Source organism: Leptidea sinapis, chromosome 37 (assembly GCF_905404315.1).
Source record: "Leptidea sinapis chromosome 37, ilLepSina1.1, whole genome shotgun sequence".
Taxonomy (NCBI): Eukaryota; Metazoa; Arthropoda; class Insecta; order Lepidoptera; family Pieridae; genus Leptidea; species Leptidea sinapis.
Genome location: NC_066301.1, coordinates 3,617,743 through 3,631,114, shown reverse-complemented (window position 1 = coordinate 3,631,114; position 13,372 = coordinate 3,617,743).

The following is a 13,372-nucleotide window of genomic DNA, read 5'->3' as shown; positions in this document are numbered from 1 at the left end:
TTGGTCTTGTAGCCATAGTACAGGCTATGCCTAGTTTGGGGCATGTTAATTTGTATAAAAGTGTGTCAATATTTATTATTTATTTTTATAATTATAAAAATGAGCTTATACTTCAGATTCTAGATGAGCATTTTCGTGTAAAGAGGACAGGTTTACTCTGTGCGCTGCAGAATTTGACACTCTGAAGTAAGTTTAAGTCTGGCATGACATCGTCCTATAAAAAAGGCATAAAAATCATTTATTTTCTCATTATTGAATGCTTTAGAATTCTTGATTGATGTAATATCTAACACTAGGTATCACCGCTTCGGAAACAAATGGCACTCTGAGAGGGAAGAAGCGGCGCAAGAAACTCTCCCAGCATTCTCTCTCATTTTGCGCTTTTTTTAATAAAATATACTATATTGTACATACTGGCATTGCTGTTGCTATAAAATAATCATAATCTAGTCCCAGGTATCTCAGTTCAATTAAGAAGAGGTTTGCTGTGAGCAACAAGCGATCAAGTACATGGCTCCGCGGTCTGCTGATTCAACACACCAACGCGCCCTCATAATCAGCCTTCAAAAAGAAGTAGTTTCCTAGATACGTCGGTAACATAGTCTCACATGTGACACCACCACCAACACTGGTAAGAATTGATATCGGAGGCGGAAATATTGTATAATCATAACAGTATATATACGTAATTCACATGGCTCTGTGACCGGCAGGATCACTTGGCGTTGCGTAGAGACGCTTCACGTTGTGTCTTCTGCAGCATTTATCACGGGGAGTGTTCCGAAGAGCTGTTTCATCTGATACCTGCCGCCGGAATTCACCTTCGCGCAACACGCCACAAATTAGGATATCATCCCCACCATCTGCATGTGTGGCGGTTTTCAACAGTGCGGTTTTCCCATGTACTACAAAGCTGTGGAATGAGCTTTCTTGTGCAGTGTTTCGGGGACGATACGACATGGGTACCTTAAAAAAAGCGCGTACATCTTCCTTAAATACCGGCAACGCTCCTGTGATTCCTCTGGTGAAACGGTGAAAACACTAGATGAAAAAAGTATAACTATATATTAGTAATTTATTCCTATTGCCGTTATTTTGCACACCATCACTCAATGTATGCAAATATTATATTTCCTACTTATTTAAATTTCTATAATTACATCGTATTTGTTCTTTGTCACACATTGCGAAAATCTATAATTATCTAATTGTTTTGAGTTTTCTTTAGTGTTAATTCCGACAATATTTGTCTTTTAAATAATTAGACACGTGTTTCGCCTCTACACGAGGCATCCTTAGGAGATGTTGACGCGCCAAAATCTGGCACGAGACAGGTCTCGTGCCAGGTTTGTGCCAGAGGATGCCTCGTGTAGAGGAAAACTCAAAACATTTGGATAATCACTAAACTTTGACATTATAAACGAAACACTAAATAAAACCCATAAAAAGTACAATTCCGCATGAACCGAAATAAAATGAGGAAAATCCTCACTGTGTAATAAAACTAAAGCTGTTTCCGAAGGCTGTATAGGTCTCCAGAGTACACTTTACGTATGTGGACTTTTTATTGTACCCAGTCCTTTAAGTCACGTTGTCCATAGCTGACGCGGTTGTTGAAATATGGGATGTGATTAGATGAAAACCAATCTGTAAAGTGTCCTTGAAACATAAGACCCATTTCTACCTTTCACCTTAGTAAATAAAGACCAGTAAGTATGAAAACAAAAAGATTTAGTTTGTTTCAAAAAAAAATATTATTCATGCAAAATAGTGGGCAGTGATAATATGCTAATCAGACCATATAACAAATATTTAATATCTATATTATATTAAAATTATTTTATTACCCGCCGCGATGGCAAGCGTCCTGATGGAATGACACCGATTATTGGGGAAGGGTCACTTGGACGGTGGGGCCCCTGAAGCGTGGAGAATGTATAAAAGGCATTTATATTCTCAAATTTGATTCTTTTTGAATTCTTTTTGATGTCATTTCCAATAACTACTAGATACTACTACTGCTTCGGAAACAAATGGCGCTCTGAGAGAGAAGAAGCGGCGCAAGAAATTCTCCCAGCATTCTTTTTTTGCGCTCTTTTCAATGAAAATATACAATATTGTACAGTCATTTCTATCGCTATAAAATAATCACAATCTAGTCCCAGTCTGTCCGATCATTTAGATATTCAGCAGTGGAGTAATAGGATTTACGACAGAGCCATTTTTTTATAAAAAAAATAAATTTATTTATAGATAATATCTGAACAGTGGCTGGGACTATTATAGAACTGTATACATTTACTCTTAAAGCTATTATGTATCTTATGAAGCCTACTAGAACTAGTTACAAGCAATCCCTTATTTCTAGTGTTATTATAATGAAAATCACTATTAAGAGCAAAAGTATAAAGTACTATCGTCTCGCCTCAATACGGCTAACAGTGGCTGGCAGCTATTTCGGTCAACGGATCAGCCTAGCTATCCAACGTGGAAATGCTATCAGTATTCTTGGTACGCTTCCCTGTAATGATAGTTTTAATTTAACGTAATCATGGTATTGTAAATATAATTATTAGATTTGTTTTGTTTGAGTAAATTATATCTATATTTATCAACGATCTTCTTCAATATTATCAAAATTCTAATGTGTACATCACTTATTGTACAGTCATGTTGAAGTGACGATGAATGATGACGATGATCAACGACAATTTCCTGACTCAGTTAGGAAACTGTCAAGATACTAAAGTATATCTTAATGTAGACAAGTAGGTACTTCAAAAGCGCTTACGTTAAAAATAACGTAAAAAGTAACGATAAAAGAGTTCTTTACTCATATCATGGCAGTAGTAATATTTTTTATGACAATAAGGGACGAGACGAGCTGGACGTTCAGCTGATGGTACTTGATACACCCTGCTTGTCTCGTCTACAATGCAGTGCCGCTCAGAATTCGTGAAAAACCCAATAATAGAATCATTGCAAACAAGATTTTTAAAACTACTCGTAAATAAAAAGACAAAGAATCAATGTAAAGGAGATTACTCTAAACTATATAAAATATGTAAAATTTTACCGGCTAGCCTGAAACATAAATATCTTCTACTTGTAAACAATTATAGTAAACAGGATCGTTTCACTAATTTGGTGCAACATAAGACTGGCACAAGGTCATTGTCCAAAGATAAATTTGAAATACCCATGGTACAAAATTACTAGGGAGATAGAACAATAAAAAAACGAGTTCCATACTTACTCAACAGTTTACCCGAGGACATAAGACTTGAGCCTACACTTGTTAAATTTAAAAGTTTACTAAAAAAATATTTGTTAAATACGTTATAATCATTAATTATGTAAATTAATTGTATCAATAACTTACTTAATAATTTATAAGCTATGTTTATGTAAAGCGAATTACCTGCAGTCAAACTGCGTAAGCAGTTTTGCGGGGCATGGTAAAAAATAAATTGTAACTTTCATTATTAAATATATTACATACATACACACAATTCTGAGCGGCACTACAATTGCGCTCGTCACCTTGAGACATAAGATGTTAAGTCTCATTTGGCCAGTAATTTCACTAGCTACGGTGAACTTCTGACCGCAATAATGCTTACACAATGCTTCACGGCAGAAATAGACGCCGTCGTGGTACCCATAATCTAGCCGGTCCTCCTCCGGGATCCTGTGCAAAGGACTCTGAAAAATCTCCCACTGGTGACGTAGTTTGTATAATACATAACATGCCAAAGTGATTATATAGTTGGGTAGATAATATACAGTACAAACACTCAATGTTAATAAATTAACATACAAATAATATTTGTTCGTATGTTTTAGTGTCCGTGTGCTAACCAGAAGTGGGACTTGCCGGTAACGCGGCGGTAAGTAGTTGGCAAACAAGACCTACTCAGGTGTTTGTACAACCAATAGTTGTGTCCTAAATAAATGTGCCCACTTATCAAAAAATGTTATGACAGGTACATAGTACTTTGGAAATAACTCTTAAATATTGAACACCTTATATTGTTTGAGATCTTCTAAAGAATTATATTAGAAATATTATATAACTTACAAAATATTAAATTTTTGATTAATCTTCTCGTTTATGTTATAGTGTAATTTATCATATTTTCAATGCTAAAGATTTTTTTGTTTCTACTTAAAATAATTTTCCTAGATTAATGCTTCGATTACTGAATTCAATTACATTGTAAGGTTGTGAAATTAAAAATAAGTGGCATTGGACAATGTTAAAAAAAACTTAATAATACCTTAATATAATAACTTCAACTTCATGTAAAGGGGTGCACTTAAGGGTAGATATATGTATATTGGTTTAGTGGTAAATGTATTTACTTACTTAAGATACTAAATTAATCTATGACACTTGGTAAATAACTATAATTGATGGTTCTATTTGTGAGTACGCGGATTTCTACTATTAATTGGTTAAAATGGTTACTCGGACCAGTCCTGTAATGGTTATAGACAAATGGTAACTAGGACCGGACCGATCAATGGTTACTCGCGTACTGCATCTCTACTATGCATTGGTAATAATGGTTAAAATGGTTACTCGGGCCGGTCCTGTAATGGTCAATGGTAACCAGGACCGGCCCGATCAATGGTCACCCGCGTACTGCCTTACTAAAGGCAACACATGGTTTTATTACAATTAATTTTATCTACTAAGCAATATTTGTAATATAATTCTGTTCGATGGATTTACTTCAAACAAGAACCTAATAAAATTGTTAACACTAAGTAAAACTTCAACAGTATATTTTTTATCAAAGTATAATATTCAGTTTCAACAAAAATTTTGCTAATACGGGTAGCTACGAGCCGCCAAAAGATATTTCCATAGAATTACTAATATCATTAGAGTCATCGTGATTCAATATTGAAGCTCCTTTGACGAGCCACATCTTTAGCGATAACACGTTAACATCATAGACTACGTGGAAATAGACGGAACGCACAGAATAAAATGACCCGCCATACACTTACATAATTTTATTATTGCTTTGGTTTTGCATTAGCACATTAAAAAAACAATAAACATTCAAGTCAACCACTCCTTCATTTATCTATCATCTATCTATATTTGCGCTTTTTTTTTTCATTTATGTAATTTTCGTGTTTGTTTTTTTTTTTACCTAACCTAATTAATAATACGAATGACACGATTATCATTGTGAATATTTAGTCCTTATTAGGTTCCTTATTAGGTCAAATGTTTGTGGATTTCTTGGCGCTTAATAATCTCGTACAGTTTAACAATGTTACTAACAACACACAGAAGGTATTAGATTTGGTTCTGAGCAATACATCTGGTACAGTTATCAGAGCTTGTGATGACGCCCTAATCAACATTGACACACACCACCCTCCTTTAGAAATAACAATACATTATTTCAATGGTACTTGTCTAAAAACCAATAATATTTTGCGCTACAACTTTTACAGAGCTGACTATGATAATATTAATATAGAACTAAATAAAATAGAATGGACTAAGAAATTTTCTCAGTGTGAAAGTGTAAATGAAATGTCATTGCATTTTTACACTTCATTACACAGTCTAATAGAAAAATTTGTACCTAAAACTAGAGTCGCTAAAGACAAGTATCCACCGTGGTTCAATAAGCAATTAACTAAGTTAACAAAAGAGAAAAATAAACTTTTACATAAATACAGGGTATATCTAAACCCGTTAGATAAAATTTCGCTTCAAATCTTAAATAAGAGATGTAAGCAACTAGCTACATCATGCTATAATAATTATATACAAAGGGCTGAAGATAGTATTAGAATTAATCCCAAATATTTTTATTCGTATCTAAAAAATAAACGCAGTAATTTAGTTCAGATACCTCAAAATATGACTCTCAATGATACAACTGCATCCGATGGGCAGAGCATATGTAACTTGTTTGCCAACTACTTTTCTTCAACGTTTGATAATACTTCAGCTCAACCAACCACACAAATTAGTACAACTGTTCATAATACTAACTTTATTGGCAAAATTAATATTGGTCGAAAAAGCATCCTAAAACAGTTAAATGAACTTGATGTTCACAAAGGGGCTGGACCAGATGGCATTCCACCGTATTTCGTGTCTAGGTGCAGCCTAGCTTTAAGTTTTCCACTTTTTCTTATAATAAATAGGTCTCTTTCTACTGGTATATTCCCTGATATATGGAAAACTGCCAAAGTAGCTCCTATCCATAAAAACGGAGATAAAGACATTATTTCGAATTATAGGCCATCTCAATTCTGTCCGTATTTGCGAAGTTATTCGAAGTATTGCTCTATCCGTATTTAAAGAGCCATACAAAACAACTTCTCGTACATGAGCAACTCAATCCCGTTCAACGAGCACTAACTTGGTTGTATACCATAATGAAATAGTAAATGCAGTTGATGCTGGTGTACAAGTAAGCGCTATTTACATGGACTTTGCAAAAGCCTTCGATAGAGTTAGCCATATTATTTTATTGCAAAAAATAAAGTTATATGGAATAGGCGGGACGCTTTTGGAATGGTTTAATTCCTACTTATCGAACAGAACTCAATACGTAGCGGTGAAGGGCTTCAAATCCGACAATTACGCAGTGATCTCAGGAGTACCTCAGGGTTCTCATTTGGGGCCATGGCTGTTCAATTTATTTATTAACGATATTGTATCTCACATCCAACACAGTAGCACTTATCTCTTTGCAGATGACCTGAAGTTATGCAGAACTATAACAAGCCCTTTAGATTGCGATTTATTACAAGAAGATCTTAATGCAATATACAAATGGTGTACTAGTAATAAAATGATATTGAACACAAGTAAATGTTACTCTATCACATTCACTCGCAACCGCGATATACTCAGAACTCAATATAGCATTAATGGTTTAATTCTAGAGGATAAAACTGATATTAGAGACAGGGGTTTTTTTTGATAACAAATTAACGTTTCTGCCTCATATTGATAATGTTATTAATAAATCTTCCAAAATGCTAGGCTTCATCATCCGTAACTGTAAAAAATTCCGCAATCCAACAACTAAAATAACCCTGTATAATGCTTATGTGCGCAGTAATCTAGAATACTGTAGCATCGTTTGGTCTCCTCAATACAACATTCACCAATTAAGAGTTGAACGCATTCAAAAACGGTTCTTATGGCACCTTGCTTTTTCTTGTGGGGTACATAAGCAATTGCCATCGTACTGCGATAAGTTGAGACACTTTAACTTGAAAAGTCTTTCTGTTCGACGATAAATGCTAGATCTAATATTTTTATACAAAATAATTAGAAATCAGTTCGACAGTCCATCACTCGTGCACTCCATCAGCTTACGAGTTCCCCGCCGAGTACCAAGGCGTGCGCAGGTCGGAGCTGGCCTGTTCCATCAGCCATTTGCCAAAACTAACCTTAAGCAATTTTCTCCCATACCACGTCTATCAAGAACTTATAACTCCATCTGTGGTGAAGTAGATATTTTTAAAGATTCTTTACCTGCTTTTAAAAAAAATATTACGAGATTGTTAGGCGCCAAAATATGATTAATATTCTTCTTCTTCTTTTTTTTCCTTCTTTTCAAATTCATATCTTGATTTTATAATTTTTGCTTTATTTTATATAATTGTTTTCTGTGCATGTTGTGACACCTTAATTTGTTGTACATTCAACTCATTATTTGTTAATATTTGATATATTTTAAGCGTGTTAGAATGTAACAACTACTGGTTGTCCTATAAATAAATAAATAAATATAATGGTACTTAAAAAAGAGCAATTGTTTTGTTTCGTACCAATTCTTCTTAACATAAGCAGCTTTAAAAATCGATGGTTGTTTTAAAAAAGATGTAAGCAATTAATAATGAACCAATTTGAAAAAAATATTGACTTTGACTTTCCTTAATAGCTTATTACGTTACATCATATTTCTATTACATGGAATTTAAAAGAAAAATTATTGTCGTAGAAATCAAAATAAACATTTGTAACGAAATCACTCGTAAAACTATTTCTTTAAGCACTGCTTAGAATGCTTAAAGTTTAAATTAATTAACTCCTGTATAATGTCAAAGTTTATTGTAATATTATTATTTACAACTGTTAACTAGATCCTGTAGATGAGGCCGCAACCTGAGTGTTGAACAAAGCATATAAGATTTATCAATAATACGTTACTCGAACGGTTGGCTCAGTTGGAAGAGCACTCGCAAGAAATACGAAATGTCGCGGGTTCGATTCCCACATCGTTAATAAATTTTATCTGTATAATAATATCTCTGTTGCTTGATTTTACAAATTATTACACAAATTAACACTTAAATAGAACCTCCTCCTTTTCTGAAGTCGTTTAATTTTTAAACGACTTTCCCAATTCGTCGGTATGTTCTTTTTTTTATATTTGTTACCTCAAAACTTTTGACTGGGTGAACCGAATTCGATTTTTTTTTTTGAAAGCTGGTGCTTCCCATGTGGTCCCATTGTAATTTGGTCCAGATCTGACAGTGGTTTCCATGAGAAAACCATTAAAGTCTTAAATTTGTGGACGATAAATTAACGAATAACTCAATAGCACGCCAACCGATTTCGATTATTCTTTTTTTATTGGAAAGGATATACTTCAAAGATAGTTTGGTGAGAGTTTGGTTAGGTTCTGATAACGAGATCCATGACAAAGTAACGGAACTCTTCAACTCTTAGGAGCAAATTAACGATACTCGGCCGAATCTTTTTTATGCTATCCGGATATTTAAATCATCTACCATAACATAGTTATGGTCAAGTAATTGTCGTAGTCGAATATGATGATCAATGGGGCGGGGCTCCTAAACGACTTACAGTAACGGTGCGATCTGTGGCAGAATTTCTAACAGTCTGTAATCAAATTTCAAAGCGCTTACGTTCATTGCTGCCTTGAAAATTTAGTTAATCTACACATATTTAGACAAATTGTTAGTAAGTGTACTTCAAATTCACTAAAAATTAAAAATTAAAAAAAATATTAACAAAAAAACAACCGACTTCAAAAACTCTATTCCAAAATAAAAGATATAATATGCACTAAAAAGTATTAAAATTCTAGATACGATTTTTGTAATTTTTGGAGTCGGTGTCATCCAAGATAGGTTTGTAACTACATACAACTGTAGGTGAGATGTGCTTGAGTCGTGCGGGGGCGTGAGGCGAGAGCGGGTCGCGGCGGAAGAGCACCGATTCCAAAAATAACAATAATCGTAAGTAGAATTAGATAAATTAATTAAATTATATAAAAATTATATAAAAATACATAATTATTTTTATACTTTTTAGTGCACATTATATCTATTGTTTTGGAATAGTGTTTTTGACGTCGGTTGTTTTTTTGTTAAATTTTTTTAATGTACCTAGGCGTCGTCAACACCTCGCTCCATCTAATTATTCAGTGGCCTGAATACTAAAACCTTTACACACATTCCCAGAAGGACTCATAGTCAATATAGATATTCTATATTTGTCCGATATTTTTGTTGTTTGTAAACGAAGGTTTTGTGTCGGCCCGTCACGTTTGTTCGTATGTGCACACTAATTCACGTTGCCGCAACGCGAAATAATATTTTGTGAAGAATTTGTAACAAACCATGAAGGAATTTATGTTAAAAAAACAAATTTTCAGTGAACCAGATAATAAGAAATATAGAAAGAATTAACTGCATTCTTAAGCATTTATAGTATATCAATTAAGAGAGCAAATTTGATTTGATTTTATTTTACCATTATGGTCAGTGGAATAGTGCAGTAGTAACAGTGACTTAGCGAAGTCTCGGAATGGGGCCGACAAAATTTAGTCTAATTCAACCACAATAAGACACAAGTTTGTGCGTTTACTGCTTAATACCAGTGGCAGGCTCCTTTGCACCGGATGCCGTATAGATTATGGGTACCACAACGGTGCCTATTACTGCGGTACTGCATTGTAAAGGGCAAGGCGTACCAATTACGAACAGCTGAACGTCTTGCTGGTCTCGTTCCTTATTTTCATTAAAAAAAGACTCCTTTTGTCGTATTCCCTCGATTCGAGATCACTCTTCTAAATGCCACAGCCTGTATCAGCAAACTTGGCGTCATAAATCGAGTGACGTTCAGTTCTGTGGTCTATTGAAAGAGAAGGCCAAACTGCTCTCTAATAAACTTGGTGTACTCAGTAAGGTGAGACAGTACTTCACCATAAGCCACCGCCTGCTACATCGTGCTTCCTTACTCTCCCCCAGCTTCTTCCACTTGACCGCATACAACGAAGAGCGGCTTGAACAATCGACGATCAAGTCATCCCTAGATGGCTCTTTCTGCATCTTCTACCGCATTTATCACGGGAAGTGCTCAGAGGAGCTGAGAGATTCCAGCAGCCGAATTCCACCACCGGACTTTACGTCAATATGCAAAATACCACCCGCATCACGTTGACGTCGCGTAATCCACAACCGAGTGTTTTGCAAGAAAATTCAATTTCAATTTATTGCAATTCCATAATAATAGTCCTTAAATATAACATTCGAAGTTAATACTATATATATTATACAAGGCAGTATATTATGGATACCCAGTTTGGGTGTCGCAATTTGGTCTGAACAGCAGACCGTAGTAGGGAGACCCATATTTTAATAAATTTATATATATATTTCTTGCTACGCATAGCCAATATTTGGAATCAATCATCGGCTACTGTTTTCCCGATATGACTTAGGGACCTGCATGAAAAGAGCATCCTCCTCCCTGCGTCGTAATCCTCAGTACTGAGGGTCGTGACCACCCTTCTGTATCACTTTCTCTCGTATGATCACTCTCCATCTATTCCTGACTCTGGCGGTGTGAATGGCATTGTGAACCGTAGAGTCGAGGGCGGAGCGGATCTGGTCGGACTACGTCCACGAAAGCAGACATTCGGAAGACAATCGCGAGGAGAGCCTGAGTTCACAAAAAAGATCATACACCTTAAAGGCCGGCAAAGCATCTCTTGACACCTTTTTTCTGTTTTTTTCTTTTATATAAGAAAAAAACCAGTAATTAGTTGTAAGTGCTAAGAAATTAATGCAAAATTTACTTTTAACGTCAGCATTTCAATTACTCACATTAAATAGAACAATAAAAAAATAGCTGCTATTTAATGAGTCAAAACTATTTCGGTTCTATGTAACATTCAAATTTAAATAAAATGATAAATGATATTATAAAATCTAACTTCAGCTTCACGTTAAAGAGTATTTAATTAATATCAGTTGAATTGATATTAATTGTATGTGTTAGTGAGCGTGACCACATAGTTACGTTAGTATGAAGAAACTGTTATGAAAATTTGACTAAATAATTAGTATGGTTAACCACCCATGTATTCGTTGATATGCCAGGGACGGATTTAGATATCATTATTATGTTCGTGTAGTCGCAGTAGATTGAAAAGTTCAAAACTTTTATAGTAAATAAAATCGTTGGTGAATTTCAAATTAAAAAATATAACACATTGCTTCTGCACCGTCTCTTGTCTATTTTACAGAAGTATTTAAAAATAACGAATTATTTAAAGAAGTTTTATACTGGTACGGAACCCTTCGTGTCTAGTCTAGACACAAACCTAGTACTACTCTCAATTTAATGGTTTTCATTTCATCCCAAAACCTTCTAAACTTTTTTGTTTTTACAGAACTAAATATTTTGGAAAATGGCGAAGGAGATGGATTTATGCACCAAACCACCCCGGCCTATAATTGTGCCCATGTCGTATCGTCCCGGAAACACCACACAAAGCTCAATCCACAGCTTTGTATGTCTGTTGTATAAAAAAATAAAATTTTTACTTTTATTCGTAAAGTTTTGAAAGAAACATTAACAAAAAGTCAAAGATAAAAAAAAGAATGTGTGTCAGCTCCGGCGCACGACTGGAGTTTACTCCTCAATAGCGATTGTCTTTGAACTATTACTAAACAAAATCAAGTCCAATGGAGTCGGTTACAAACAGACATACAGCAATAAAAGCGTATTAATTAAAAAAATATATAAATATTAAAAAAAAAAATAGGTTAAGTTAAAATTGTATATTTGGCGTGAAATGCGCTACATATACTTTCCATATTAAATTAAACATTTAATTATGTGCATAATTTGTATGAACTATATTGATAATTCAATATTTAATAAATACAAAGCACACATGTTTATATATACAATACATGTCATATTTATTTATGAATTGTAACTTACTTAGTACCCACATGCTTATCAGATTTTTCGGCACTATTATTTACACCACTTTCTTCCATAATTTATAGAATTTACACTTAAATTTATGAAAGTATAATAATAAATCAATTTCAATAATATAATAAAGCTTTAAAGTACTAGAAAAGAAAAATGGTGTTTACTATCCATATCACCGTCTAGACTGTCACGCCAACTGAAAAGTGAAAGGTGAGCGAGAAATGATGCGCACCAAAAACGTTACTATCCCATTTGATGAGTAGGTTTTACTCTCCATATTTTTTTCATACCGGGCGCCTTATATGATAATCGATTCTTAAAGAGTAAACTCCAAAAAATGAATGACCAGAGGGCGACAAATTTCTCCTGAGTTCAAGAGAGATTTGTGTTACAGAAGAAGAATTTCTTCATCAAAAAAATCTCAATAGTGTAGGGCTTGCCTGCTATATTGGGGCCTCTAAGTAACCATAAAATATAGTACGTCCCAAATCATTATTGATGGCAAATTGTTTGAGATACAAGTGAATAGCAGTTTCAATACAACCGCATTAGCATAGCAATGTGATGTTTGTTAAACATGAACGGTTGTGTCGGGTTTTGAAATTATATTTTCACTTTATAGCCCGTGTGGTCCGTTTCAAGAACGTTTGATTAGGTGTTAATATCATTTAACATCCGATTCTTGTGTTAAGTGAAAGCAGGATGTTAAACGCATTTAAAGGAGAAAAGATGTCTGCTTTGTTTTCATAATTCAATTTGTTATGTATTAAATTCACATATTAAGTCTAAATCTTATTTTTTTTTATGACAAAAAGCTGAAAAACCTCATGGTAATTGGTACGCCCTGCATATAATACAATGCAGTGCCGGTCAGGATTCAAATGCCCAAAAATTCTGAGCACCTCTACAATTGCGCTCGTCACCTTGAGACGTAAGATTTTGAGTCTCATTTTCCCAGTTATTTCACTAGGTACGGTGCCCTTCAGATCAATACACAGTAATGCGAACACATAACTGCTTCTTGGCAGAAATAGGTGCCGTTGTGGTACCCATAATCTAGCCGGCATCCTGTACAAAGGAGCATCCCACTGGTAATATAGTATAATATCTTCAATT